The following is a 24,334-nucleotide window of genomic DNA, read 5'->3' on the forward strand; positions in this document are numbered from 1 at the left end:
TCGCGTACAATAGCAAATATTTTCTCTATGTCGACCCGACCAAAACCATTCATAATGTTAAAGTCCGCATCTGCCTTGTCTTTTCCATTGAAAAACTCACCAGTTTGTTCAGTCTTTTCCGATAAGTAAATCCTTCCAGGTCTTGCCGAATTGCACCCTTCTGTGCTGTGAGAATCTACAATACGACGATTTAATTTTCACATCTACTGGGAGATACAACAGTGCAAGCACTTGGTTCGATTTTTCTGATATTTCGCACCGAACATTGGATTATTGAACTATTCCATTGCATAGCTGCGATGGCCGAGTGGTTAAGGCATTGAACTCGAAATTTAAAGGGGTTTCCCCGCGCACATTCAAGCTCTGCTCGCAGCGATTGTGCAGCGAAACTATTTTTTTAATGGTTTCCCTGTGGATATCACTCGACCAGAATGTGATCACCGTTCCATGTTCTGCTCTTCAATGACGCAAAGCAGTAGTTCGAATTGGAAAAATGGATACATTATCGACATTAAACAGTTATTAGTTTGTAGGAAACAGTTTGCAAACATCAGTGAGGAATATTCATAGAAGGCATCATGAAACAAATACATTTTAACAAAGAGCCCTGCAATGTTTAGGTGGAATTCACCGTCAGCTGATTAGGGCAAATGTGATTTGGCTTCGTAAAGTTGAACGAGATTTAATACAACGACGACGATAATGACTCGAACCTGCGATCTTCTGAGAACATCGGGATTTGCAGTGATGTAAAACACGTTATCAATTAGTCCAAACGCCCTCTGCAGTTTAAATCAAACAAATGGTGATAACGACCGAACACACGGGAATTGCATTTATTTCAGTTGCTTACTTTTCACAACAAACCAATAGGTGGCAGTGAGCCATTCACTGATTGAAATTCAAGAAGAAAAAATATTCCTGTGGGTATGGAATTGTTCATTAAATTATGGAATAACTCCGCAGGTCCACAAGATCTCGGCAGATCTAACGTTTTGCAGCATTGCTTCAAAGTGTTGCAGGTCCCGTGTGAGTTCCGTTCCTCAAAATTGCTCTGAAATAATAAAACTAATATACCAGCACCACACCCCCAAAAATAAAATAAATATACAATAAGACGATCGAAACCATGAAGTTATCATTATTACCACAACGCTGGAAGGCAACTGATCTAATCAGCCTTGTTCGCATGGGGCTTTCTCAGATGCTGTAATAGAAACAAACCGAGCATTTCCACCGCGACTTTCACCTCAGGATTTCACAAAGCGCTTCAGAGCAAATAAATGACATGTAAGGAGTGGTCACTGTTGTAACGTAGGGAATGCAAAAGCAGATTTTCACCATCAAGAAAGCACAATGTGAAAGAGACCAGATTTTGGTTGAGGGATAAATATAGGCCCCAGGACACTGGCTGAACACCCCTGCTCTTATTCCTAATAGTGGCCTTGAGATGCTTTACGTCCAGCTCGGAGGGCAGACCGGGCATCGGTTTAAAATCTCATCCTCAAGTTAGCAACTCCGACAGTGCATAGCTCCCTTAGCTTTGTCTCAACTACAGCGAAAAACCAACTCGACCTCCTCCACACCAATCTGTCTGTCGCAGATGCAGCTTTACTTGACAGTTTTGATAGCAGTGAACTGAGGGATATCCTTATTCGTCAGAAAATTGTGTTGTGGAAATTGATGCGATTGAAGGCCGATAGTTCCCCAGAGCCTGATGGACTGCATCCCAGAGTACTTAAGGAGGTGGCCTGGGAAATAGCGGATGCATTGACAGTAATTTTCCAACATTCCATAGAATTTGGATCAGTTCCTATGCAGTGGAGGGTAGCCAATGTAACCCAACTTTAAAAAAAGGAGGGATAGAGAAAACAGGGAATTATAGACCGGTCAGGCTGACATCGGTAGTAGGTACAATGATGGAATCAATTATTAAGGATGTCATAGCAGCGCATTTGGAAAGAGGTGACGGGAAAGATCCAATTCAGCATGGAATTGTGAAAGGGAAATCATACCTGACAAAGCTTCTGGAATTTTTCGAAGATATTTCCAGTCGATTGAACAAGGGAGAACCAGTTGATGTGTTATATTTGGACTTTCAGAAGGTTTTCGACCAGGTCCCACACAAGAGAGTAATGTGCAAAGTTAAAGCATATGGAATTGGGGGGTATTGTGCTGACGTGGATTGCAAACTGGTTGGCAGACAGGAAGCAAAGTTTAGGAGTAAATTATACTTTTCAGAATGGCAGTCAGTGACGAGTAGGGTACCGCAAGTTTGTGTGCTGGGTCCCAGCTGTTTACATTGTACATAAATGATTTAGACGAGGGGATTAAATGTAGTATATCCTAATTTGAGGATGATACTAAGTTGGGTGGCAGTGTGAGCTGCGACGATGATGCTATGAGGCTGCAGAGTTAATTGGGTAGGTTAGGTGAGAGGGCAAATACATGGCAGATGAAGTATAATGTGGATAAATGCGAGTTTATCCACTTTGGTGGTAAAAACAGAGAGACAGACTATTATCTGAATGGTGACAGATTCTGAAAAGCGCAGGTCCAACGAGACCTGGGTGATATGGTATATCTGTCATTGAAGGTTGGCATGCAGGTACAGCAAGCGGTTAAGGAAGCAAATGGTATGTTGGCCTTCATAACAAGGGGATCAGAGTACAAGAGCAGGGAGGTGTTTCTACAGTTGTACAGGGCCTTGGTGAGGCCACACCTGGAGTATTGTGTACAGTTTCGGTCTCCTAACGTGACGAAGGACATTCTTGCTATTGAGTGAGTGCAGCGAAGGTTCACCAGACTGATTCTCGGGATGGCGGGACTGACATATCAAGAAAGACTGCCTCAACTGGGCTTTTATTCACTGGAGTTCAAAAGAATGAGAGGGAATCTCACAGAAACATTTAAAATTCTGACGGGTTTAGACAGGTTAGATGCAGGAAGAATGTTCACAATGTTGGGGGAGTTCAGAACTAGGTCTCACAGTCTAAGGATAACGGGTAAGCCATTTAGGATCGAGAAGGGGGGAAACTTCTTCACCCAGAGAGTGGTGAACCTGTGGAATTATCTACCACAGGAAGTTGTTGAGGCCAATTCACTAAATATATTCACAAATGAGTTAGAATCAGTCCTTACTACTAGCGGGATCAAGGAGTATGGCGAGAAAGCAGAAATGGGGTACTGAAGATGCATGTTCAGCCATGAATTCATTGAATTGTGGTGCAGGATCGAAGGGCCGAATTGCCACCTCCTGAACCTATTTTCTATATTTCTATGTTTCTATGAACACTGCACAGTACTTGTGGATAACAAGGCCTTTCTTCATATGGAGGACACGCTGCATCGTGTTGTCTGGCATTACCACTGTGCAAAATTGGATCGATTCTGAACAGACCTAGCAGCTCACAACTGGTCATCCATGAGGTGCTGTCGGGCATTTGCAGCAGCAGAATTGTATTCCACACAATCTGTATTCTTACAGCCCAATATATCCCTCACTCCAACTTCAACTTCTGAAACTGGACCTACAGTTGTTCGATGTTAATAGTAGAAGAGAATGCCAGCAGCAGCACCAGACTTCTTAAAGTGAGATGCAAATCTCATGACATTCGAACACAGGACGACATACACAAAAATTAGCGGGAACAGCATGTTATAGACACGGCTAAGCGAACCGAAAACCGACGGATCAGATCAAAGCTCTGCAATCTTGTCAAATATATTCATTCATTTTTTAAGTTAATTTAATTAATTCCTGGGATTTTGGCATCGCTGGCAAGGCCAGCATGTATTGCCCATCCCTAATTTCCTTGAGAAAGTGGTGGTGAGCCGCCTTCTTGAGCCACTACTGTCCATGTGCTGAAGGTTCTGTGAAGGATGGACTTGTAGGATTTGACCCACTGATGATGAAGCAACAGTGATATATTTTCAAGTCCAGATGGTGTGGAACTAGGAGGGGAACTTGGAGGCGATGCTGCTCCCGAACTCCTGCTGTCCTTGCCGTTCTAGGTGGACGAGGTTGCGGCATTGGGAGATGCTGTTGAAGAAGCTTTGGCAAGTCGCTGCGGTTATACTTCTCGATGTTACACACTACAGTCACTGTGCGCCACTGGTGGAGGCAGTGAATGTTTTCGGTGGTCGATCGGATGCGAATCAAGCGGGTTGCTTTGTCTTGGAAGCTGTCAACCATATTCAGTGTCGTTGGAGCTACACACATCCAGGGAAGTAAATGTATTCCAAAACACTTCAGATTTGTGCCTTGTAGATGTTGTAAAGTGTTTCTGGAGTTGGAGGTGAGAATCTATCAGCAGAATATCCTCCCTCTGCCCCGACCCTATATCGGATTACATGGTGTTACATAGGATTACATAGCATGCAGAATCATAGAATCTTATAAATTGACAGCACAGACGGAGAGCATTTCGGCCCATCGTGTCTGCAACTGCCAACTAAGAGCTATCTAGCCTAATCGCAATTTACAGCACTTGGGACATAGTCCTGTAGGTTACGGCGCTTTAATTGCACATCCATTTATTGTTTAAATGTGGTGAGGACTTTTCCCACATCACCCTCTCTAGCAGTGAGTTCCAGGCCCCCACGACACTCTGGGTGGATAAATTACGCCTCATAACTCGTGGAATCCTCTCCAATTACATTAAATCTATGGCCCCTAGTTTGTGTCCTGTCTGCCATGGAAACAGGTTTTACTATCTACTCTATCCAGACTTCTCTTCATTTTCTACACCTCAATAAGGTCTCACTTCAGCATGCTCTATTCCAAAGAAAGCACAAGCAGCATCTGCACTCTTTACTTAGCCAAATGCCTGCAGTCCAGGCAACATTCTTGAAAACCTCCACAGCACACTTTCCAATGCAAGCACATCTTTCCAGAAACGTGTTGACCAGAACTACAAGCAGGTTTCAGTAATACGGCCTAAGCTGTGTTTTTTTATAATTCAAGTATAATGTCCTTGCTCTTTTATCCCATGCCTCGACTAATAAAGACAAGTATTCCTCATTCCTTCCGAACCACCTTATGTAGCAGGCCTCTTCAGAGATATGTGGACCTGCACTCCAACGTCCCTCTGTTCATCTACACATCTCAGTGGTGTACCGTTTAATGGTTATTCCGTTGCCTTTTTGGACCTCCCCAAATGCATTACCTCTCACTTATCCGGATTGAATTCCATTTGCTACTGTTCTGCCCACCTTGCCAGTTGTCGTGGAATTTTTTGGCTATGCCGGTAATGAACCTAACTTGGACTCCAACATCCGCTGAACCATGGTCATGAAGATAGGTGAAACATGATAAGGGACGGATGGAGAGGCACACAGCTGCACGTTTGTTCTTACTGATATCTGCTTGTTCTTCTGCTGATAAAGGGGAACTGAATGTTTAAACAACGACCTCAGGGTCTCACGTACATTATTGCGGAATGTGTCTATTTTTCTGTTGTAACCTTGATGAAACACGCAGTTGTAGTTTGCGATCTTAAATGTGGGGCACTCTTTGCCAGTCGGGAAGTTTCTGGGGTTCTGGGTTGCGGAACCTGAGAACAGACCTCAGACTTGGCCACGTCTAAAAATACATATATTAAACTTGCTTATTTTCCCACTTACAGCAGACGGATGTCTCGAGTCTTCTTCTTTGACATAGATTTGTACTTCAACATTTTTAGCATTGTCGGCAGGATTTGGTGGCACGGGTGGGACTTGGCGGAGGGGTCACAACAAGAGTGAGTGACTTTTAATTAACACGCACAAATTCGGTGACCTGGAAGTCGATGATCAGATCGGGCACAGATTTGAATCAAATGAGGTCTGCGGAGCGGGTAAGACACAATTTTAATAATCGGTACTTTACAGTAATACGTCTTAAAGTAGGAATTATAAGTTAGTGACAATGTGGTTGACCCAAAGGACCGGTTAGTAATTGTAAGTGAGCAGTTAGAAGAACTGGGAGATCTTGGGTAGGATTAAAGTCGTGCGAAGGGGCCAGTGCGGTGTTACCGCCCATTGCCGGCTCACAGAATGGTGTTCGGGAAAGAATTAGACTATGGTGAGGAAGGTACCGTTAATAGTTCTATGCAGGCGACCGGAAGGGCTTAATCGACAAGATGCTTAAGGACGGATGGTGTCCCGAGAAGGATCCCACTCGCACAATACAACTATTGACTGTCGTAACCCCTTCGGGGAGCTAAGCCAACAAAGAAACTTCTGTGGGACTACATGGGTTGATGATAACGAGGTGGGGGTGGAGGGGTGGGGGGTGTGGGGGGAAGGGTTGTGATGGGAATAATCGAAAGTTCACTTCTGTGGAGACAGAAGTACAGACAGTCTCTGTAAATAAATTTAAAATAAGGTGGCAAACAGAGCGCTTTAATGGAAAATGGTCCGGTGAGGGGGAAATAGAACAGTTAAAATGGACTGATGATAAGCTAGAATTAAAAGTCTGTACGAGCTCGCACTGGTAAATAGTACAATTATACGCTGGAAATGCGGAGAACGAAGTAAAGATATTGTGTACCGACAAGGTAGGAAGTTCAGTCGATACCAAACGTAGAGAGTCAAGCGATAGAAAGCATTTACCCCAGAATATCCATACCTGCAGTGGGGGAGTGCCCTGGAGAATAGTCCCGTTGGACCCACTCCACAACTTTTTCCCCACCAAAAGGAAAGGGACCGCAAACAGTCTGGTATGGAGATCGGAGGGAACAATGCTGTATGAGAATGTATACCCTGAAGTTCTGTCTGTAATAGTAAATATAAATAATTTAGGACTGCCAGAAAAGGGTTAACCCGAAAGTAAGGCTGCTATAAACCCGTTTGCTGCAGGAGATATTGGAAGACTATCGGGATGGCTCAGGGGTATCTAGGTTTCTAGACCCTTTCAAGACAAGCCATACACGGAGGCATAAACGGGATTGGGTCAATGATATCCTAACAGGAGTAAACACGGGAACATCATTTGTTAACGCCCAAGGTATGCAATGTCTGGAGGAACAAACAGAGAGTGTCAAAGACACAATCAGGTTTCTGCTACAGAAAGGGGTAGGAAACACCGAGGACCTTGCTAGCGAAAGAGATGGGACAGCGGCGAGCTTCGTTAAAGGGATTATTGTCCTGGAGGACCACCCTGCCACCATTAATCACCGGATTAACCTAGAATTTAATAAAGATAAGGATGAGTTTCAGCCAGACATCTGCCACACTTACGGTGGTTGGATGATCGGGCAGGTCAGAAAAGACCTGGACCAAATACACTGGGGCAAAGAACCGGAGTGGGTTAATAGCAACCATCTGTTCCGCCTAGCAGAGCATCCGGTGGAACTGGACGCGTGGACGATGAAAGGAATGACAAGAGTCTTTCCATCGACAGGCAGATGCAACGATTCCCATGCTGCCCTGGTGGGGATGGTCCTCATGCTTCCAGTAATGGCAAAGGGGAATATGGACATTATCCCCAGTTTGAGGTGGAGAAACTGGGTCTAATCTGGGTTGAGAACTAGATGCGGTATTACCGATGGATCAATATGCAATCAAACGGAATGGAAGCACGAGTGGGGTCTCATTATCAGGTTGCCGCAGGATAGGAAGCCTAACGATATGTCCACATCCAGTGGACTGGGATAGTAACGACAAGTGCTGATTTAATCGGACAAAGGGATATGTCTTAGAAATAAGCCCATCAGAGTTACAACCAACTCACTCAGCCTCCCGTGGAAAAGGTGGTAACCAACCAACTAACTGATGACTATGGCATTTATCACTGTAACATCCCGAACCCCAGCTTCTGCTTCACCGCGAGTCTACCAGTAACGATTGGACGAGTGCGAATGAAATATATCCATGCTCGAGAAACTATTAAGCTGAACTTGACTGATGAAATTAAGCAAGCTTTATACCAATACCACAGTAAGCTGGCTGCCCAATACTTCACCTGCCTGCGGACCTGATGTATATCAAATACCTCACTCTGGCAAGCATAAAACGATACCACATTATTGAAAAGCAGCTACGTATATTGGAAAAAAGATATTGCAAAAGGCCTTCAATATACACCTTCGTATCGAAGGCGTGGAACTGGGGACTGAATGTTAATATACACCATTGGATATGAATAATCTCACACATATTACTGGCTGTAGAATTGGTTTTGTCATTGAGATACTTGTTTCTGTGTTGGACTTCTTATAAACTCCGCAGGGCAAAGAAGCAAACGCTGAGTACTGTATTGGAGGTAAAGACATTATTGATTACAGGAATCTAATTCAGAAAGGTCTGGATCTCAGTTCTCCCCAACCTAGCGGCTGAGAATGACAGCAGGTGCGGGGAAAATGAGAAGCGGAGTGCAAAAGGTGATCAATTGGGCTAGCCAAGGATCAAAAGGAGGGATATTGTAGGGGGATTTATTGGTAATTCCTGCTATGAACCTAATTTGGATTCCAATATCCGCTGACCCTCTGTCATGAAGATAGGGGAAGCAAAAAAATGGACGGATGGAGAGGGCACACAGCTACTCGTTTGTTCTTACTGATATCTGTTTGTTTTTCTGCGGATAAAGGGTAACTGAATGTTGAAACAATGACTTCATGGTCTCATATACGTTGCTGCGGAATGTGTCTATTCTTCCGTTGTAACATTGATAACACACGCAGTTTTAGTTTGCGACCTTAAATAGGGGGCACTCTGGGCCAGTCGCGGTGTTTCTGGCGTGATGGGTTGCGGTACCTGAGCAAAGATCTCGGATGTCACCACGTCTTCAAATACGTATATTAAATGTATGTATTTTCCCAAATAAAGCAGATGGGTGACTCGAATCTTGTTCTTGGAAATAGATTTTTATCCCAACACCAGTACATTGATACCTTCCAGCTATCGGCAGCTTTCTTCTTCAATATCAATGGCAATGAAACCGACCCTTCCGCCACACCAATCCTTGCTGTCATGCATGATCCAATTCAGCCACCTCGGATTCTTTCCTCATCTAAATCTATCAGCATAACCGTCTGTTGCCTTCTACCTCATATGCATGTCTAGCCTTCCCTTAAATACATTTATGCTATTTGCTCTAACCACTCCCTGTTGTAGCGAGCTACACGACCCCACCAATATTTTGGTAAGAATGTTTCGTTTGAATTCCTTGTTGGATTTCAGGTTGACTGTCTTACATTCATCGCTCTACTTATGCTGCTCCCCACAAGTGGAAACATTCTCTCTGTATCTGTTCTATCGAAACCTTTCATAATTTTAAGGTCCTCAATTCGGTCACCCTTCAACCTTCTGTTTTCAAAGGAAAGGATAACCAGGATAACTTCCATGATTCTCAAAGCTATACCTCTAGAAATAAAGCAACGCACATGATTTGCCTTCCTTGACGTTGTTAACCTGTATGGCAACTTTTACTGATTTGAATAATTGTCCTCCGTGTTCGCTTTGTTTGTCTACCCCACACAGGGTCGCATCCTCAAAATAATAAGAGATCTCCCTCTTCTTCCTACAATATATAACACCTCACATTAATCTGCGTTGAACGTCGTTTTCCAATTGTATTCCCAACCTGTAAGTTTAGTTTTGTCCTCCTGCAATTTCTTGCATTCGTCCTCTGTATTCACTAACTCCACCACCGCCCCCGCCATACAAAGTTTAGCCATGCAAAAAGTTAGAAATTGTAAATTCAGGTGAGTTTCTAGTGGGGAATGAAAGAAATGGCAGACCAATTTAACCAATTCTTCGGTTCTGTCTTCACGAAGGAAGATACAAATAACATTACGAAAGTACTAGGGGATAGTCGGTATAATGAGAAGGAGGAATTGAAGGATATCCTTATTAAGCGGGAAATTGTGTTGGGAAATTGATGGGATTGAAGTCTGATAATTCCCCGAGGCCTGATAGTCTGCATCCCAGAGTACACAAGGAAGTGGCCGTAGAAATAGTGGATGCATTGGTGATCATTTTCCAACAGTCTATCGACTCTGGAGCAGTTCCTGTGGACTGGATGGTCGTAAATGTAACACCACTTTTTAAAAAAAGCAGGGAGAGAGAAAACGGCTAATGATAGACCGGTTAGCCTGACATCAGTAGTAGGCAACATTTTGGAATCAATTATTAAGAATGAAATAGCAGCGCCTGAGGAAAGCAGTGACAGGATCGGATCTTGTCAGTATGGATTTATTAAAAAGGAATCGTTCTTGACGAATCTTCCTGAATTTTTTGAGGATGCAGCAAGCAGAGTGGACAAGGGAGAAACAGTAGATGTGGTGCATTTGGACTTTAAAAAGGCTTTTGACAAGGTACCGCACAAGAGATTGGTTTGCAACATCAAAGCACATGGTATTGGGGGTAAGATACTGACGTGGATAGGAAACTGGTTGGCAGACAGGAAGCAGAGAGTCGTGATAAACGAGTCCTTTTCAGAATGGCAGGCAGTGACTAGTGGAGTGCCACAGGGCTCAGTGCTGGAACCCCATCTCTTTACAATGTACATTAACGATTTAGATGAAGGAATAGAGTGTAATATCTCAATCTTACTGATGACCCTAAACTGGGTGGCGGTGAGAGCTGTGAGGAGGACGCTAATAGGCTGCAGGGTGACTTGGACAGGTTAGGTGATTGGGTAAATACATGGCAGAAGCAGTATAATGTGTATAAATGTGAGGTTATCCATTTTGGGGGCAAAAACACGAAGGCAGAATATTATCTGAATGGCGGCAAATTATGAGTCGGGGAGGTGCAACGAGAGCTGGGTGTCATGGTTCATCAGTCACTGAAAGTGACCACACAGGTACAGTTGGCGATAAAGAAGGCAAGTGGTATGTTGGCCTTCATAGCTAGGGGATTTGAATATCGAAGCAGGGAGGTCTAAATGCAGCTGTACAGAACCTTCGTGAGGCCTCACCTGGAATATTGTGTTCAGTTTTGCTCTTCTAGTCTGAGGAAGGACGTTTTGCTCTTGAGGGAGTGGAGCGAAGGTTGTCCAGACTTATTCCAGAGTTTGATGGGTTTTCATATGAGGAGAGACTGGATCAACAGGAACATTATTCACTCGAGTTTAGAAGGTAGAGAGGGGATCTCATCGAAACTCACATGATTCTGACGGGACTGGACAGGATAGATGCAGGAGGAATGTTCCTGATTTTGGAGAAGTCCAGAACCAGGGGACATATATTCAGGATAAGGGGTTAGCCATTTAGGACTGAGATGAGGAGAAACTTCTTCAATCAGCGAGTTGTTAACCTGTGGAATGCCCTGCTGCAGAGAGTTGTTGATGCCAGTTCACTGCATATATTCAAGAGGGAGTTAGATATGGCTCTTACGGTTAATGGGATCAAGGAGCATGGAGAGAAAGCAGGGAACGGGTACTGAAGGAATGATCCGCCATGATCATATTGAATAGCGGTGCAGGCTCGAAGGGTCGAATGCACTAATCCTGCACCTATTTTCTATGTTTCTATGTTTCTATGTATCTAAATCATTAATGTAAATTATGAACTACAGTAGTCCCAGCATTGATTCCCGTGCAACACCACCATTCACCTTCTGCCAATGTGAGTAGTTATATTTGACTTGCCTGTGCATGATGGCATATTCCAAATGTAAGGAATGGTTGAATAATGTGGAGGAGCTGAACGTACAGATAGACACATTAACAATTACAGAAACATGGCATAAAGAGGGCCAGGGTAGTCATCTCTATATTCCTGCTTACAAGGTTTTCAAACAAGATAAGGATGGGCATAAAAATGAAGGCTTTACAATTTTTTTTAAATAAACAATTACAGCTGTGAGAATAGTTCATAAGTTAGAAGGATTTTCAAAAGAAGCTAAATAGGTTCAACATAAGTACAAAAATGGGCAAACGCATTACAGGGATTGAACTACAGGCCCCCATACAATCCGAGGGAGTTAGAAGAAGCAATCCGTTGGAAAATATCTGAAAAATGCACACATATTAGGTAGCAATAGTGGGCGATATCAATTACTTTAATATTAACTGTGATATAAGTAGTGAAAATTTATTGACGGCACAGATATCTCAATTGCATTCAGGATATCTTTTTGTTAGCCAATTAATAGCAAGCCAAAAAATGGTTTTGTATTTAGTTTTACGTAATTAAGCTGGGCAGATGTAAATCATATCAGTGGGAGAGTCACTGCAGTGCACCCGCGAAGCTGAGAACTTCGCGAATAGCACGTTTCTTGATGTGGTCACCTCGCAGCTTAAACGTGTGCAGGGTGAGAATGAATGTGCGGCCGCCAGACTGAAGAGAAGGAACAGCCATGTCGTTCAGGATTCAATTCAGTTCTTCTCACTCTCCACCCAGCTTTCTGTTCTGAGTACTGGTGTGGGGGTGGGTGGGTGGATCGTTCTTCGGGGAATGCAGCCAGAGCCAAATCCACGGCACCACTGCCGGCTCAGCTGCCCAGAAGGTAGGAAGACGAGTGGGAGCAATATTTTTAAAAGATTCAATAGTTTTCCGTGCAGACACGCCGCAGACATCACTCCAGAATGTTATATTGCTTCTATGGTGCCAGGGTCAAGGATATAACTGAGCGGTTGCAGGGGATGCTGGGCGGATAGGGTGAATAGCCAGAGGACTTGATACATTATGATAGTTGAAGGCAAAAACTGTGTTCGAGCATTGGGAGGCATTCAAAGAGCAGATCCCCTGGGTTCAGGACAAATGTCAGAGGTCGCAAGTGGGATGAGGCACTGCGTGTTTATTTGGGGGAGCTTGGAGAGGGATTAAAAAGCATGAGGTGCAGCATTTTTTTTGTAGTGGAGTAGAAGCGAGAGATCATGGCGAAGATGCTGCGAATGTTTGTGTCGGAGAAGCGGCCAGATATTTTGGCGGAGGAGCACTGACAGATCGTGGTGGATGTGCAGCGAATGCTTTTGTTGCAGAGGAACGGCAAGAGATCGTGGTGGCGAAAAGGTCAGAGATCGCGGTGGAAATGGAGTGAATGATTGTGGCGGAGGAGTGGTGAGAGTTCGTGGCAGAGGTGCGACAAATGAAGGTACAGGGCACAGAATAGGCGTCGGCCCAGGGGCAGCACGGGCTAGCCCACACTGCGAAATTTGTGTGCACTAGGTCCATGCAGCAGAGCAGTTCTCCAGTGATCCAGCTTAACCCATGCCACGAGATAAACTCCTAGCTCTGTCAAGTCGCTATGGTAGCTTATGTGCAAAGGTCACCACACGTTAAAAACATCCACTCGCAGGCATCTTCCACCCCTTCAATTTGTGTTCCGGACTGAATTATCGGGTCCTTCATTGAAACAAATGTAAACTCATGCTCAAGCAAGTCATCCTTGTTCGAAAGATCGTCTAAGTTGATGATAAAAAGCAGCACCACAAAGTTAGTAATTTCGGCTTATGCCCGGTGCCACGTGCCAGCGACGAGAATGATTTTAGAGCATTTACTCTAACATGACTGGAAGAAGGGCAGTTATGATAGGTCAACATTCGTGGTTACATGTTTGTCAGGCAGGTGAGAGGGGGGATAAAGCCGAGGGGAGGGGGGAGGTCGCAGTATTGATGAAGTAAACAATTGCAGCTGTGAGGTGAGATAATGTGTTCGAAGGGTCTTCAATTCAGGCTATATGAGGTAAATTGAAGAATATAAAAGGGGCTGGGAGTGTAGTAGAGGTGCCCAGAGGTAGGTCGACGAGCAAATATATATGCAAATGTCTGAGAAGTGCAACAATTTGAGGGCAATAATAGTAGGCGATTTCAACTACGCTAATATTAACTAGGATAGAATTGATGCGAAAAGTACAGCGGGTGCAGAATTCCTGAAAGTTATTCAGGAGATCATTTTTAGTCAATATGTAGCAAGTCCAACATGATAGCGGCCGTTCTGGGCTTAGATTGAGCGAATGATGCTGAGCAGATCGAAGGTGCATCAATCGGGAGCATTTTGGTGCTTGTGATCATAACTCAGTTAGATTTAGTGTAGTTATGAAATTGACAAAGTTACATCAGGAATATATAATCTCAAGTTGGTAAAAGTCAATTTTGGCAAACAGAGATCGGATTTCGCCAATGTGGACTGGAAATAGGTACTTGAAGGCAAAAACTGTGTTCGAGCATTGGGAGGCATTCAAAGAGCAGATCCTCAGGGTTCAAGACAAATATGCTCCTTAAAGGAAAAGTGTGAGACTAACAAATCTAAAGCCCCTTGATGTCAAGGTGCTTGCAGCGCAGAATAAAGAAAATAGGGGTACATAAGCCAAAGCTTGGGCTCAATAGTTCAGAAACTCTAGAGGAGTAAAGAAAGTGCAAAGTTGAAATTTAAAACGAAATTGGGAAAGCAAAGAGAGATAATGAAAATATATTGCCAAGTAAATCAAGGAAAATGCAAAGATTGACAAATACATTCAGAGGAAATGATATCAAAAGAAAGTGTAGGGATCATTAGAGACAATAAAGGTAAACTGTGTGTGGAGGCAGAATATGTGTGTATGCTTTTAATGAATACTTTGCAACTGTTTTCTCAAAAGTGAGGGGCGATGCAGACGTTGCAATCGGTGAGAAGTGTTAAATATTAACTGAAATAATCATAGCGAGAAAGGTAGTATTGAGGGATTTAATAGCTTTGAAGGTGCAAAAATCCACAGGGCCGAGAGAAGGAAAGGGGAAATAGTACAAGGTCTGATCATTACAATAATCTCTGGCTGCTGGTGTCGTGCCAAAGGACTGGAGGACTGCTAATGCCGTACTTTTGTTTAAAAATGGATTGATGAACAATTAAAGACCAGTCAGCCTTACCTCGGTTGTGGGAACATTATTTGTAAAGATTGTGAGGAACAGGATAAATATTCATAAATAAAGATACAGATTAATCAAGGACAATCAGCATGGATGTGTGAATGGAAGATCGTGTCTGCGTAAATAGATTTCATTTTCTGAGGAGGTAACAATTGCATTTTTTTGTAGTGCAGGTGGATTTTCGCATAGCTTATGACAAGGTCCCATGTGACAGAATGCTCACGAAAGTAAAAGCCCATGGGATCCAAGGCAAAGTGGCAAAGTTGAATCCAAAATTGTCTCGGAGGTAGGAAGCAATGACCAAAACCTGTTTTTGGAAATGGAAAGCTGTTCGAGGGAGGATCCGCAGGAATCCGTAGTAGGATCCTTTTTCTTTGAGGTATGTATCAATGATTTAGATGTGAATGAATGGCATATGATTAAAACGTTTGCAGATGATGCAAAAATTGGCTGTGTGGTAGATAATGAAAAATAACGTTGTTGAATGCAGGAAGATATCAATTAAATGGTCAGCTGGGCAGAATCGTGGCTTATAGAAACCAATGTGTAGAAACGTGACGTAATAAATTTGAGGTCGGCGAACCAGGCAAAGGGTCGCACGTTAGATGGCAGGTCACTAAGAAGTGTAGTGGAACAAAGGGAACTTTGAATGCATGTCCACAAATCCTATAATGTTGCAGGACAGGCACAAAATATCGTGCAGAAGGCATATGGAATGGTTTCCTTAATTTGTCGAGGCATAGAATACAAGAGGGATGATATGTTAGAGGGATAATCAAATGTGGCATATGGGTCAAATTGATTAATAAAAAAGGGGCGTTCACATTGCTGCGTGTGCATTATAGACCCCAAAACTGTGGGAGGGAGATGGCAGATAAAATATGGAGGCAAATTGCCCCCCCTTAATTATATCCTTTGTCCTCCTCTGTTGAATTCTAAATTTCTCCCAGTCCTCAGGTTTGCTGCTTTTTCTGACAAATTTATATGCCACTTCCTTGGATTTAACACTATCCTTAATTTCCTTTGTTCGCCACAGTTGAGCCACATTCCCAGTTTTATTTTTACTCCAGACAGGGATGTATAATTGCTGAAGTTCATCCATGTGATCTTTAAATGTTTGTCATTGCCTATCCATCGTCAACCCTTTCAGTATCATGTGCCAGTCTATTCGAGCCAATTCATACCTCAAACCATCGAAGTTACCTTTCCTTAAGTTCAGGACCTTAGTTTCTGAATTAACTGTCACTCGCTATCTTAATAAAGAATTCTACCATGTTATGGTCACTCTTCCCCAAGGGGCCTCGTACAACAAGATTGCTAATTAGTCCTTTCTCATTACATATCACCCAGTCTAGGATGGCCAGCTCCCTCGTTGGTTCCTCGACATATTGGTCGAGAAAACTATACCTAGCACACTCCAGGAAATCCTCCTCCACCGCATTGCTACCAGTTTGGTTAACCCAATAAATATGTAGATTAAAGTCGCCCATGATAACTGCTGTACCTTTATTGCATGCATCCCTAATTTCTTGTTTGATGCTCTCCCCAACCTCACTACTATTGTTTGGTGGTCTGTACACAACTCCCTCTAGCGTTTTCTGCCTTTTGGTGTTCCGTAGCTCCACCCATACCGATTCCACATTATCGAAGCAAATGTCCTTTCTTACTATTGCATTAATTTCCTCTTTACCGAACAATGCCACCCTGCCTCCTTTTCCTTTCTGTCTATCCTTCCTAAATGTTGAATACCCCTGGATGTTAAGTTCCCAGCCTTGGTCACCCTGAAGCCATGTCTCCGTGATGCCAATTACATCATACCAGTTAACTGCTATCTGCGCAGTTAATTCGTCCACCTTATTCTAAATACTCCTCGCATTGAGGCACAGAGCCTTCAGGCTTGTCTTTCTAACACACTTTGCCCCTTTAGAATTTTGCTGTAATGTGGCCCTTTTTGCCTTGGGTTTCTCTGCCCTCCACTTTTACTTTTCTTCTTTCTATCTTTTGCTTCTGCCCCTATTCTACTTCCCTCTGTCTCCCTGCATAGGTTCCCATCCCCCTGCCATATTAGTTTAACTCCTCCCCAACAGCACGAGCAAACAATCCCCCCTCCCCCCAATGGCATTTGTTCCAGTCCTGCCCAGGTGCAAACCATCCAGTTTGTACTAGTCCCACCTCCCCCAGAACCGGATCCAATGTCCTAGGAATTTGAATCCCTTGCTTTTGTACCACTCCTCAAGCCACGTATTCATGTGAGATATCCTGCTATTCCTACTCTGACTAGCACGTGGTACTGGTAGAAATCCTGAGATTACTACTTTTGAGGAAGCATTATTCTGTATTTAACCCGTGTTGTACCTGTGTTGATTTCTGGATTATTTTACCTCAATCTGGTTCAGCAAAATTACTGAAACGAATACCGTTTGTGCTTTAAACAAAGCAAGCGTTTATTTAAAAAGTAAATCCCGATCGAGGACCTTATCAGACAGAAGGAATGCAACTCTGATAGAACGCACCCACTTCCTACGGACAAAGTGACGTTACATTGTAAAGAGACGAGGGTTATACATTTTCGGCAAAAGATAACAAGATAGGGCGAGAGTGACATCCTAGTTCAGCCTATCTCTTTTGATCCCTCTTTCCCTTTGTCCACTCATAAGCCGACCTAAGTATGGTCTGATTTTAAACAAAGACCTTCTGTTAATGTTTCAGTTTAATAACATGATTTAATAAGACCTTGAGGTTTTTCTGTAAGCTGTGGGTATTGTTTCAATATGTGTTCCTGTTGTAACATTTCGCAGTCTCGAGTCTGAGATGTCATGGCTGTTCATCCATGAATACTTTGTTAGCTTATACTGTCCCTATACAATTCCCACGTTCAAAACTTCTCGACTTTATACATTTTTACACATTCACATTCCCCCCTTTTATCATTCCATGATAACTCTGGTGACTGTTCCAGGAGTATCGCATTCAGCCGTTCGCACTATCTTTCCTGATCCATATTGTTGTTAGTGTCGAGTAGTTATTTAGTTCGTTGGATCATAACTCGGGAGCCCTTGACCACAAGAGGGTTTGCTAACCTTGCCATCATTACTTTACAACAAAGGTTAAGGCAACCCACAATTAGATAGCATCTCCAAGATCCATCTGATAGCCAATCAAACCAGCTGGATCCTTCTGCTGGTGTGGATAACTTCTTCACCTCCCTTCTTATGTGATCAGCGAGATTGGTTATGTTTTCTGAACTATCAGGAATGTAAGTGCAACATTCAGATCCTATCAGGGCACATGTTCCCCCTTTCTCAGCTAACAGGTAATTGAGGGCCATTCGGTTTTGTAATGATATGGTCCTTATTGCTACAATTTCAGCTGTGATGCCCTCCAGAGCTTCAGCAGTATTGTTAGCTATCTGTTCCAATATTGTCTCTAGGTTCTGTACTTCGTCCATGAGACGTCTTATCCCGATTGGGAACATTAAGACCCCAAAAAACATGTCGGTGTGGGTGATGGCTCGCTTGTATCTGCTGGAGGCATGTGCTTCCTACGATATGTCCCTTGTTACTGTTGTCATTTCGGGTTCGACATATGTCCCCGGTTGGCCTCCCAATTCCTGAGGTATTGGTCAGGGCTTTGAATGGGGGTTCCTTTTCACGGTTGTAGGTTGGTTGGTACCATCCCTAGAATGTCTGACTAATGGGATCTCCAGCACTCTCCCACTTGGTGACCTCCCCGTGGTCGTTCATGTGGTAACGGTATGATACTCCTCCTGATCTCTTTTGACCTGCCTTTCTTCTCTCGTATTTGTATTGGACCCCCCTCCTCTCGTCATACTTTGGCTCTGAATCCATCTGACAGTCTCAGTTAGGGTCAGTGGAATGGGGCGCAAAGGAATTCCCCCTTTGGATTGTATAGGGAAATGTATAGGGAATGTGAACACACCCAGCATCTAGAAAAGTTCCCATTTTGCGCATAAACATAAGACATGTACAAAAAGGTGTTTACATGGAGCTCTCGTCTCTGTCTCCCCTCCCATGCGCCGAAACTGCCATATTTTACAGACTGTGGCATACAGACACAGTTTCATCTTATGGCTCAGGATTCAGATAAATAGTCCAATTATTCTGCTGATTAAAAGAGTTCGGTTCTCCCGTCTCTCTTCTTAGGTCACCGTCGGCGTAGCTGGCTGTCTATCACCATGGGTAAAAGTTCAAACTGGTCCACGTTCCAATTAGGATGTCAACGGCCTTGTTCAGCTATGGAGAAGAGGAAGTCTGGAACAGAAACAGGAGTTACAATAACCAGTACAATATGTTCGTTAGAGGGTGGTGAGCTTGCAGTGGTGCAGTTGAACCCAGGCACTTTTCCCCTCAACCTTGGCTGCAGTGGGGGTAGTGAGTAACACCTGAAAAGGCCCCTCCCATTGTGGATCTAATCCCTTCCGAATCCATACTTCCCTGGTGCCACGAGGGGCAATTCAGGTAAAATTGGGAGGTCGAGGTGAGCATCTTGAACCTCGTTCTGGACTAGTCGCAGAGCCTGAGTCAGAGAAAGAACATAGGTGGTCATCAGTCAAGCTGAGATACCATATATCGGAACAATTTCCCTCATTAACACCTTAACAACAGTTTGAGCCTTATTGTCCAGGGTAGGGTAGGCTTCAATCCATTTTCTAAACATATCTACTATTACTAATACCTTTGTAACACTGAAATCTTTGCAACTCAATGTAGTCCAGCTGCAATGTCTCAAAGGGACCTTCGGGAGGGGCATCTTACCCCAATCACAGGGGACTCCCTTCCCTGGATTATGCTGCTGGCAAACCAGTCAACGACTACTGATGTTCTGGGCCAGCGCCTGGAGTCTAGGATGCCACCACGTAGCCAAAAGTGTGTCACATGTTGTCCTAGCTCCACAATGAGTAGCAAAATGCATACATTCAATAACCCATAAGGCCAACTCATCAGACATGCAAGTCTGTTCCGCGGGAGTGGTCCAGAGTTTAGAAACATTGTCATAAGTACATCCATAATTTTTCCACAACAGTTTATCTTTTTCAGGAGCGTCCTCCTGTGCTTTAATGACATCTTGGATCGTTGGCATTGGTTTTTCCGATGCTAACTTATCCTTTGCAGGACTTTTAGTCTGATTCATCATTCTGGGCACGACCATTTGTTGTCCACGAGAGGCCTGTTTTGCCTCTCTGTCAGCACAGTGGTTCCCTATATCAACTGGGGATTTTCCGGTGGTGTGGGCAGTACATTCAACAATGGCAATGCGCTTGGGGAGCATGAGGGCTTGCAACAAGTCAGACACTAGTTGCCTACGGGATATCTCATTACCCTGTGAGGTTAGGAATCCCCTATTTTTCCACAATTGTCCGAAATCATGGGCTACCCCAAAGGCATACCTAGAGTCGGTGTAGGTATTGACCTTGAGATCTTTGGCCAAGATACAGGCTCGGGTGAGGGCGAATAGTTCAGCTTGTTGGGTGGAACAGGTGGTTTCAAAGGCGGCAGATTGCAAGACCTGATTCTCCTGGTTTACTGTGGCGTATCCTGAGATTCGTGTACCTTCTGGATCAATAGAAGAGCTTCCGTCAACATACATAATACAGTCTGGGTCCTCCATTGGTACATCAACTAAATCTTCCCTGACCGAGGTGGACTCTTGAATTAAAGATAAATAATCATGACTGGGTTCTTCCTCATCTTGGGGTGGCTCAATAAGAAAACAGGCCGGGATTATTGGCCGTACAGTGCCGAAAGTTCAGTTTAGGATTATTTAGTAGGTAGATCTCATATTTGCTTTGCCTGGCCATGGTAAGATGTTGAGTCTGCAGTTGACCCAAGAGGGCAGCTACGAAGTGAGAGGTGTATACAACAATATCCTGTTGGAGGGTAAGGTTGGCAGCGGATTAAAGGCTATTGTAGATGGCGGTTTATATTTGAGTACATACAGGGTGCCCCAAGGCAACGGGGTCTATTTTGGAAGAATACGAGGCAACAGGCCTATGCTTATCCCCGTGTTTCTGAGTTAAGACAGCGGTAGCACAGACTTTCAGGATCGTACAATACAGTTGAAAGGGCCGATCATAGAGGGGCCGGCCCAAAGCCGGAGCTTGCAGCAGGGCTGTCTTTAGTTCCTTAAAAGCTTGGACGTCTGAGGTTTTTATTTTAAAGCTGCCTTCCTTGTTTGTATACGGTGTGAGATTCTTAGTCATCAGGGCAATATTAGGGATCCAGGATCTGCAGTAATTGATCATCCCAACCACTGTCGCATTTTTTTAGCCGTGCTTGGGACTGGAAACTGGAAAATCGGTGCGACTCGGCTAGCCTCCAAGGCTCGGTGGGTGCCTGATAAAATGATTCCAAGGACCTTGACTTGAGACTGGCTAATTTTGACCTTTGATGGGGAAACTATGTATCCCAGGGAGGAAAGTAATTCAGTAACTGATTAGCATCCTCCTGATTACTTGGTTCATCTGCGCTGGCTACCAGTAAATCGTCCACATACTGAATCAAAGTGGATCCCTTCGTCAGCGTGAGGGACTGTAACTGTCTCTGCAGGCACCTTGAGAATAAGGTCGGGGAGTGGATGAACCCTTGGTGAAGTCTAGTCCAGGTATATTGCTGTCCCTGGTAAGTGAAGGCGAATAGGTACTGAATCACCTGGGCTAGCGGCAAAGCGAAGAAGGCGTGTTGGAGGTCTATTATTGCGAAGATGTTGGCGTTTGCTGGGATTAATGACAGTATCTGTGCTGGGTTGGGAACCAGAGCGTGCAGGGGCTGGACGATAGCATTGATAGCTCGAAGGTCTTGGACTAAGCGGTATTCGTTTGGCTTGCCTGGCTTAGGGACTGCCAGTATAGGGGTATTTCACGGGGACTGGCATTGGACCAAAATCCCCTGTTCCACTAGCCCCTTGATCAATCGGCAGATACTTGGTATTGCCTGTGGTTTCAGTGGGTACTGTCGGATAGAGGGCCAGTCCACATTGTCCTCCATTGGGATCTCAATCGTATCAATGGGAGTATAACCCACTTGGGAGGGGTCCTCTGCCCACACATGAGGATCCACATAGTCAGGTATGTCAGAGCCAGTATGATGCTGCAGAGTCGTAAAGACCTTCTCGGGGTCCCTGTGGAATTGGACTGTTCGGCCATGTTTGACAATCTGTAAATCCAGGCTGGTAGGGTCAGCCTCGTCTACAGCTTGGCACACCATAATTCCTAAATCTTTAGCGTGGTGGGGAGGTAATACTTCACGAGTAATATGTGGTGCCACCGTCGGGGGCTGTCTCCCCAGATTCTTATCCATTTCCACAAAATCTGCCTTCCCTTTCAGTCCAGTCACTCTAGCCCTTAATAGAATTTCCTTCACTTCCCCTTCGTGATCCTGATAAAAGTTCTGGAGATCCTGATTCTTGACACTGGGATCGTATGCCAAAGTCACATGATAAGGTGCCTGCGGCTGGTCCACAGACCACCATTGAGGGGTCCTAGTGGTATAATACTGCCGCTTAAGGGTTCCATGTTTTACAATAACCCCATCATCTCCGCACTCCAAATGCAACTGAAATTTGCAGAGGAGGTCTCTCGCCATCAAGTTACAGTCCAGATTGGTTGTGATAACAAATCGATGTTCCACCGATTCTTCCTAGTCATCTGCTTTTACCGGTTCTGACACAGGGAATGTAGAGACTTGTCCCAGGAATCCTAACAGTCCCTGTCTCTCAGTGGAGGCGGGGAGTTTAAGCTTCGATTGTACAGAAGACATAAAGGCTCCCGTATCTATCAAGAAGGGTTGCCACTCATTCCGAATTTTTACCAATATCATCGGTTCGTCATCCAGGGAGAATCCCTGTACAATCAAGCTACGTAATCAATACGAATAATCGGGGGACGGTTGGGCAAAGGGGTTGCTCTGGGAGAAGTTAGTGTAAGATCCCCGTTCTCTTTCCCCGCCCCCCCCCTTGCCCCCCTCTTCTTCCTCTTCCGCTTTCGTGCCGACGGGAGGGACACTCTACTCCAATGTCCTTCTTGCCCACAATTAAAGCATCCACCTCGTCTTCCCCAGCCCTGACCTTTTCCCATACCAGGTCGGGGACAGTAGGGCGGTCCGTAATTAGCAGGGCTCGGGCCATTTGGGTGTTTTATATAACCGTATCCCGGTTTATCCACCCAACCCTGCACGCAATACTGCGGTTCCATCTGGTAATCCCTTCGGTCGGGCTTTGGTCCTTCCACCCGAGGCGACTCTTCCTTTCTAGTCACGTATTCAGTCTTGACACGGGTTGGGGGCGCACCTTCCCACTCGCCTTTCTTTTCCTGCCAATAATATTTAACCGCCCTTTCCATCTGGGCTTTACTGTTATCTGCCCAATTCATATTATTTGTCCGGATAGCGTGAGCAATCGAATAGGGCAGACACTGAAGTAGGATAGCGCAGCATTGAGGTGAATCCTCTCTCGCCCTGAAGGAATTATCTCTTGAGTGACCTCCGTATATTTCAATGAATCTTTCCATTAATTCGTCGGCAGTTTCGTCTCGTGTGGGTTTAGTTTCTAATACTGCGTCCACACTGATGGGCTTCTGAAGGGTCGTGGTGAGAGCAGTAAAGGCATTGTTAGGGTGAGCAGCCACCAATGCATCATGAGTAGCACGCCCTAGGTGAGTTAGAAATCGGGCATGCTCAGTTGGGCTTCGGGTCTGCTGCACCAGGGCCCACAGGTCCCTTGACTCTACATTATAAACTGCAATCGTAATTCGAAGATGATCTATAAACTTGAAAGGTTCTCTCTTTCAATCTTGCATGCTGGCCAGAATGGCCATAATTTCGTTCGGTTTCCAAGGCACATAGACATCTATGGTCTGCAGCTTTTTGTGCATCAGGGTTTGGCATTGGTCGTACTGGGAATTGTTGCAGGGGCTTTGGGATGGGGACGTCAACCTCGGAAGACGTTTCTGGGTCGGAGGGTGGCTCGGAGCCGTCTGACTGCGCAGCACCTCCGCATCCCGATCGGCGGGAGGGTTTGTTTTGCCTTTCACGACTGGTATTCTGACTGGCGGATTCACGGCACTGCCTGCGCTTTCGAGATGTAGATCTGCCCTTCCGAGTGTGAGATCTGTTCCTCTCGGCTACATGGCTCGTGAACTCGGGATCTGATCGCTATCAGAGGATGAAGGGTCCGTCTGGGCTTGTCGATTCGTTGGTGTGGGGTTATCTTTATCTTTACCTCCTACAGCCGGAGTGTAAGGTGGAGGTGGACGGGAAGAGGACTGTGGTAAGGGGCCAGGGGCTGCGGAAAGCGCCGTTGGGCGTCGAGTCAGTGACCTTTTATCAATTTCCTCATCAGACTCGGTCAACGTAAGGCTAAACATTTGACTACGTAGTCGGTCAATACCTTTCTCAGAGGTCCCAGTGGAACTCTTAGTAAGTTTCTCGTGTGCGCACTCTTTCTTTAAAGACGTCTACGGTTTTAATATGTCCTCCTTCTGTAAAGGAAATCCCTAATTTAGTAGCGTTTTCCTGCCAACTCGATAGAATTGATGCATCTTTT

General features: G+C 44.7%; 1 non-coding gene across 1 annotated transcript; it reads left to right on the forward strand.

The window, feature by feature from the left end:
• The first annotated feature begins 293 nt into the window (after window positions 1-293).
• Window positions 294-375, forward strand: trnas-cga (transfer RNA serine (anticodon CGA)). The gene has a single exon. It is a non-coding gene; the product is annotated as a tRNA-Ser (tRNA).
• Window positions 376-24,334: the final 23,959 nt, after the last annotated feature.

The sequence above is a fragment of the Pristiophorus japonicus genome, unplaced genomic scaffold (genome assembly GCF_044704955.1).
Source record: "Pristiophorus japonicus isolate sPriJap1 unplaced genomic scaffold, sPriJap1.hap1 HAP1_SCAFFOLD_56, whole genome shotgun sequence".
Taxonomy (NCBI): domain Eukaryota; kingdom Metazoa; phylum Chordata; class Chondrichthyes; family Pristiophoridae; genus Pristiophorus; species Pristiophorus japonicus.